The following is a 7341-nucleotide window of genomic DNA, read 5'->3' on the forward strand; positions in this document are numbered from 1 at the left end:
AGTGACTCTTATGTATAGTTTATGCAGAAATAAAATGAGAACAGTTTCTTAATAGTGATCGACCAGTCCTGAGGGGAGTGAGGTAGGAAGCGGACAATAGAGCCAGCTTTCCTTGAATTGTTACTAAAAGCCAGGAACGAATTATTATCTCATTAAACTTTACAAAAACCCATGAGGTAGATATTATTATTCCCATTTGGCAGAAAAGAGTGACTTGAGACTTGGAGCGATTAACTACTTGCCCGAAGTCATACAGCTAGTGAGTGGTAGGGTCAGGATTCCAACTCAGAGCTTCTAAATTCTAGGAAAGATGTTGCAGATACCAAGGATCCAGTTCTCAGTGTGCTGTATTATTGTAAAAATGGTCTGTCTTGCTGCATAAGGCAGCTGTCTCTTTCTGTCTTCCACAGACACAGCATTCCTTAAAGTGGCATCTACCTATCTTTCTACAGGCAGGCATTTGGTCAGCTGTTAGTCTTGTCTTTCTTCTGATCATTACAACTTTCTTTGCAGCACTGTTTTTTCATGCTTTTAGTAATTCACGGTACACTTTTTAGGCATCTCCTTAATACATCCACAACTGCATTAAAAAAAATATCCAAGACATCAGGGGACCCACGACAGGATGGAATATTCTTATAGAGGTCAGGCTAATACAGAGGACAATAGTGGGGTTACTTCCTGCATGAGGGTCTCATGCTCCTAGTAGAACGCTGATTTTGTATAGACACTGCCTCTCACCCTAACAGCATTGGACTGCTGACTTATATATGTAGAAACAAGTGCGTGTCTGTGTGCCTATGCACACACAAACCTACTTGTATACTCTGTGTGTGTGGTCAGCTTTGGCCCCTGGATCTTTTTCTGCTGTTCTTGACCTATGACACGTGAAGAATGAAGATACACCAGCCAGAGGCAGAGTGTTTTTGCAAAGGAAAATGCATGTGGGAAGGCTTTGAGGAAAGGAAAAGATTATATTAGATTTAGTTTGCAGGGGACAGTGGCTCAAAATGGAGTTGAAGAGGCAGCCAGGTCCCAGGGCTAGTCTAAGTCTTTGACATCAATTAATTTGCTTGATTCTTATAGCAGTCCTTTAAAACAGGTACTATTAGGGTTCACCTTTTACTAATGTGGAAACTGAGACCCAAAATGTTAAGTAACTTTCCCAAGGTAGTTCACTTAATAAACATTTGTTGATTGAAATAAAAAGCACTGACCTCATGGTGTTGGCTTGAACTTGGGGACATTTTTATTCCTCAGCATGCAATTGGGTTGATTTCTGCATTCAGCTTTAAATACCTCAAGGTACCTTTAAAAACCCTAAAGTATGAAAGTATGTCTGGTGAATTGATGAATGCACCTTCTTTCTCCTTCAGCAGTGATTCATTGGCACACTAATGAGTTTTTGTTTGAATATTGTTTTACTTCTCTGTAAATTGATGTGACATGAACTCTTAGATTCTGGAAATAGCAATGCCTTAATTTCCTAAGCCACGATGTCTCAACCTATCCAGTTTCATCTTGGTAGTGAATCCTGGCTCCAGCATCACTTTGGGCCAGTTACTTAAACACTCAGTGCATTAAAGAACCAATCAGGTCTGATAAACAGATGCTCTGTAAGCTGTCAGAACCTGCTGGAGCACTTCACAAATTCCAAGTCTAAGAACTCCACTGTGGTGCACAGAGAGAGCCTGCTACAACTTGCTTTAGGGGACATTAGTTGTGATTTTACATACATTTAACTGTTTTAAGTGAATATCATTAAAGTACAAAGTATTCCTTTAAAAAGGACACTTGGACATCTTCCTCTTCCTCATTTCAGACCCAGTCCATCATTTACTCCTGTTGGCTTTACTTCCCATTTCTGGAATCCTGCCATTTCTCTCCCTCCTTGTCTCCCCACTGTAGTCTCTCACGTGAATTGCTTCAGTAGCATCTGAACTTGTTTACCTTTCCCCGCTCTGATTCTTTTCTTCTCCTAATCCCACAGTGTGATGTTTTACAATATCCATCTCATCAGGACCCTCCACTTCAATGGCTCCTGCTACCCTAGTGCTGAGGACTCAGTTCTGTAACACATCCTACAAATCCCTGCACCCGGGCCCCACTTCCCTCTCCAGCCTCATCCTGCCCCCCGTGCCATGCATCTTGTGCCCATGCATCTCGGGGACCCTTAACCATACACGCTCTCCCTGCAGTATTGTTCCCTTCTCTCCTTTCCCGATGCCAGGGTCCTCCATATCTCAGCTCAGGGGTCACTTCCTCTGGGAGGCGCTCCTTGACTAAGTCATCATCCTGTATCTTTAGAAGTTGCAACTTTACGTTTACTCTGTGTGATTACAGATTAATGTGTAACTTGTCCATTAGCATTTAAGGGGACCGTGCCTCTTGTTTGTTTCTTCTTGGCAGTATCCACAGTGCCTGGCCAGAGGGTGGCACATGGCAGGGCCTTAATAAATACTGGTTGAATGAAATGTGCAAGAGTCTTAAAAGTAGCTGTGCATTTTGTGTAATTTTGTTAGAAGGAAACTTGGCTAGTTGGATGTGCTCTTGGGAGACTCCCCCATCTCAGCAGCTCTGGTGTGAAGGCTGCTCCCCCAGCAGCTAGAAGCCCTGGTAAAAGTCGCCTGGTGAAGAAATGTGCTATGTGAAGCGCTTCGCAAGCTGGAAAGTTCTTTAGAAACGCAAGATGTTATTATGGGTCAGATTCAAGAGCTGAATCACTCCAGCTGACTTGAAGACATTCTCGTGGCTTTTGCTGAAAATTAGAGTCTATGTTGCCTTGAGTAGAAAAACACCATCAGAGCTTTGGACCGATGTCTCTTTTTTGTAAGCAAAAGCCAGAAACAGAACAAGTCACCAGTATTCAAGCTACACAAAAAGCCATGATTTCCCTGTGATAACTCCTGTGCCTTGAAATGCAGTTTGCTTCTTTCCAGCGTGTGTTCTCCCCGGAGTAGCCCCGTCTTTGCTCTGTCTGGGGACAGGATGTGAAGGGGCCCAGTTCCAGGAGCCAATCTGTGGGGCTCAGGGCCCCGCTTATGGGGTTGTGATCCCTGAGGCTGGCCCACCGGGGCAATAGAGACTACTGAAGGATGTCTCTGCAGAGAGAGAGAGCAGGTGTGCCAGCTCTGGAGAAGCATGTGCACGCAGACACACATTGTACATGTACAGCTCAGCAGTGCAAGGCTGTTAGGCTTAGAGCTCAATCCTTGTACGGGTGGGAGGGACAACAGGCGGGTGGAGAAAGGAGGAACAGAAACGCAAGACAGGCACAGGTTAAGGTTTGATTCTCTGACTCTTGCATTTAATAACATTGATATTTTAATGGCCCGGGAAAGGGTGGAGGGCTTGGGTGGGTGACTGAGTTCTCGGGTTTCCTGCTGCCATTGTGGGGTTCTGGGCTATTTTCTGCAAGGCTGCATGCATACAAGCCTTCCCCCAGGCTGATGTCAGAAACTTAATTAAAGTAACAAGAAATAAAGCTTTGATAGGCAAAGAAGTGGAGGTGGAAAAAGATCTGGTTTCTTGTCCCCACAATGTTCATCCATTTCTGACTTGGTCAGGGAAGCCTTTTCCTGGGACACTTTGCTTTCCTGGTCTCTGTGTTGCTCTCTGTGTTCTTTGGAACATAGGGAGACCAGACCCTGGATACTGGCCACTGAAATTTAAATCTAGGCAACTCAGATATAATTAAAACATCAAAGGGCCCAGCAGATTAATAAATAGTGTGAGGACTACGACCAAGAGAGTGTGCAGTTTTACCTGATAAAGTTACACAGATACTAAGAACAGAACTTCGACCAAGATGAAATGTCTGCAGGTGATGGGAACCAGGCTCACCAAGCTGTGGTCTATGAGCCCTTCCTGTGTCAGCGGCTGACCTTCTGAGTATCTCAGTCAAGTATTTAACTTCCCTGAGTTTCCGCCCCACTTGTTTCCCAAATGAGACAATGCGGTGCTATCTCTGGAAAAGTGTTTCAGCGTTCTCTTAAGAAAGTGTCAGCATTATTACAAGGATTGTTTCTGGCGTGGAAGGTCACAGTGATGATGTGTTGATGCAGGACTAAAGAACATTCTACCCAGTGGTTATACATTCTAAGGAGGAGAAAAAAATCCATCCCAGAGCACTCCACTTGCCCACTGACCTTGGGTCATCTATCTCTGGGCACTCCCTCTGCCTGCCCTCCCCCAAATGCTAAGCCAGCAAGGGCCTGGTTTCCCTATCTTTGAAAAAAGAGGAACAGACTGAAAGAGTGAAATTCCACAGCTCTGAGGTTAGAGCCCAGGTAGGCCCCTTGAAGAACTGTCTCCGATTATAAGATTAGTTGACAAGGAGGTGAGAGAGACTGTGAATACCAGAACTTCTTAATAAACCTTTGAAATAAAAAAAAAAACTTTATGTAATGGTTGTTTCTAGGTAGGAATTTATATACTTTTATCATTTCACAGATTGTGAGAATAAACCTCTCTTCATGTATTCAGTCTACATATGAATGGGTCAGTCGTGGAAAAGAAGATATCTAAAGAGAAGACAGGAAGTGTCAGGAAGAAAAAGACTTCTTCTATCCAATTTAGTGTTTTCCCTGGGGGCCTGCAAAGTAAATCGGCAAAAGACAGGTTAGCAAGAGAATAAAACAGATTGAGTCACCTACGTAGGCAGGGGAGTTCACAAGGAAACATATGACTCAGAGATGGTTAGATTTTAGGGCGTCTATGTCATCACTGCAGGGGATGGGGAAAGGCAAAGGGGCACTTCAGGGAGAACAAATGATTTATTTTTGAAAGAGAAATGGGCCCATAGGAGAAGAGATGGGAGATAGGATAGTTTTGTGACAATGTCCGTTTGGGTGAGGTGTTTCTATCTCTAGGAGAGAATAGAGTTGCTCTCTGGAAAGGGCTGTATGACAATTGAGTTCTTTGGTATGGCTCTGTTTTTAGGCAGATAAGGGATTTCAGGAACTCAAATGCCTTCAGCTCGAAATAATTCTTATGTCAAAGTGGCATATTTTCTGGTGTCAGATCCTGCTCTCCTTCAGGGAACCGAATTCTAAAACTACAAATTATCTTGTTCAGACTCTCTGACATCTTCTCATTGTACTTGGCATAAAATCTGAGTCTTTCCCACGGTCCCTCCCCAGCCCCCACTCCCACCCCCATCCTGGGCTGCTCTTCCAATGGGCCGGATTGGGGAATGGTTTTGACTCCAACGACATCAGTGCGGCTGTGTCCTCTGGCCCTGGGCCTATTTCCCCAGAGCTTCCCAGACCTCCAAGGGAGGCCAGGCCTTTCCCAGCACCTTCCTAACCACCCCACTCCCATCTCTTCACTTTCCTAGCACCTCTCACATCTGATGTATGCACCTCTTTGTTGCACGGGAAGGCAGGCTCCCTGAGAAAAAGGGCTTTGTTTTTTTCACTTCTCTGCTCCCACTTGGCACATAGTAGGTACTCAATAAATTGTGAGCAGGGCGGACTCTACCATTGTCCCTCAGAAGCTTACTGTTTAGAGGGACAGTTGATGGCAAAAAGGCACCTGGTCTCTGAGTTTCTGGCACAGTGTGCACAGGTAGGGGGGCGGCCCTTCACCTTGGGGCAGGTGCCCGGCTTGCCCAGTGCAGCTCTGTGAGATTGTGGCAGTGGGGGTGTGGTGGGGGCTAGAAGGATCACATTTTTATTTTTCCCACCTCTCCATCTGTTCAAAGGTACTAGGTTTCTAGAATTAGGCTGAGCGGAGGCATTGAAATACTCTTCCCTATGGAAGACCCCTTGGTATGAATGTTTTGTCTGCTTTGATTTAATTCCTGGAAGATTCAAGCATCATCATTTTATCCATTTAAAAAGGAAGTTCTCACTTGTGTGCTATTTTTGTTGAACTCTCGGCGTGGCTTACATGAAAGGCACTCATGATGTTACTGGTTGGTGGGGGTTGGGGGGGATGGTGGACTGTAATCGCCTGCACTGACATCTCTCTTCTTTCTGGGTAGCATCCTTTCTCCTCCAGTGAATTCCTCTGTTACTCCATGGGGCACACACGCTAATAAATTATTCTTAAGCCGGCCTCAATTGGGAATCTGTCACTTGCAAATGACAGACTAGTACAGGGACTATATTATGTTGACAGTGGGTTCATAAATGGATTGCATTAAGATAGCTTTTTCTAACATTTATCTATGTCCTCCTCAATATTTAGTATGACATTTAACACAGAGTAGATGCTCAGCAATTAGATGACTTGATATCCTCAACACACAAACACATAACACAAAGAGGATAGAAAAGTGTATTTTGACCAAAGCTGCAATCTTGGACGAGTATTAATTAGAAGTGTTTTGTTTTCTAGTGTGACATTTCTATCAAAACCCACTGATGGCAGGATATGAATTCCAAGAAGAATCATCTGGCGGGTGGTGGTCTAGCTCAGTGGTAGAGCACATGCTTAGCATGCAAGAGGTCCTGGGTTCAATCCCCAGTACTTCCATTAAAATAAATACTTAAATAAACCAAGTTACCTACCCCCCTCCCCCTAAAACCAAAACCAAATCAAGAATCGTTTCTCATTTTATATTGGCTAGGACTACCCTCCATTTGCTTGCAAATAACTTTTGTACAAAAAAGACCAGAAGGTATAACCTCAAAATGAATTCCCAGTGGGGAGGAGATGATACAGTTTGATGGGTGTAATAGTAACAGTGACAATAATTACAGCACAACACTGACAAGCAAAGCTGGGTTTTAAATGCTTTACATAATCCTTTCCCTGAGTCTGCACAGTATCTGTCCTGTAGGAATTATCCTTCCCATTTTACTGAAGAGGAAACAGAGGCTTAGAGAGATTGATTTACATGAAAATTGGAGCAGGAGCCTAGAGAAAAGCCTGGAATTCTTGCTGGGCTCCCTTGGGAGTTGTCCCTCTTGCTGGGGGAGATCAGGACCCTCTCAGGGCCTTCTCTGCAGATTTGGGATTGTTTTGCCATCTCAAAGGCTTAAAGAAATTTATCAGTGTTTTTTTAACTTTCTAAGCTCAAGGATTCCTGTGCAAAAAGTCAGGAGGCCAAGTGGCAGAAACAGCTTTCCAAACCTGCCAATGCCAAGTGGCAGAAACAGCTTTCCAAACCTGAATCCAAAACACTTTACATACAGGGTGGAGCTATTCACATCTGGAATCTCCTCATAGTGGAAATACGGTGAATAGTTTTTGAGTAATGAAGTGATTGCCCTTTAAAAGGAGCCGTGCACCCTTTTGCCCTCGTCATCATGGAGAAAGCGGCTCCAGACCTCCAGCTTGGCAAACAGACCCGCAAGCAACCTGCTGGGGATCTCTTTTAAAACCAATTGAATG

Source organism: Camelus bactrianus, chromosome 35 (genome assembly GCF_048773025.1).
Source record: "Camelus bactrianus isolate YW-2024 breed Bactrian camel chromosome 35, ASM4877302v1, whole genome shotgun sequence".
Lineage (NCBI taxonomy): Eukaryota > Metazoa > Chordata > Mammalia > Artiodactyla > Camelidae > Camelus > Camelus bactrianus.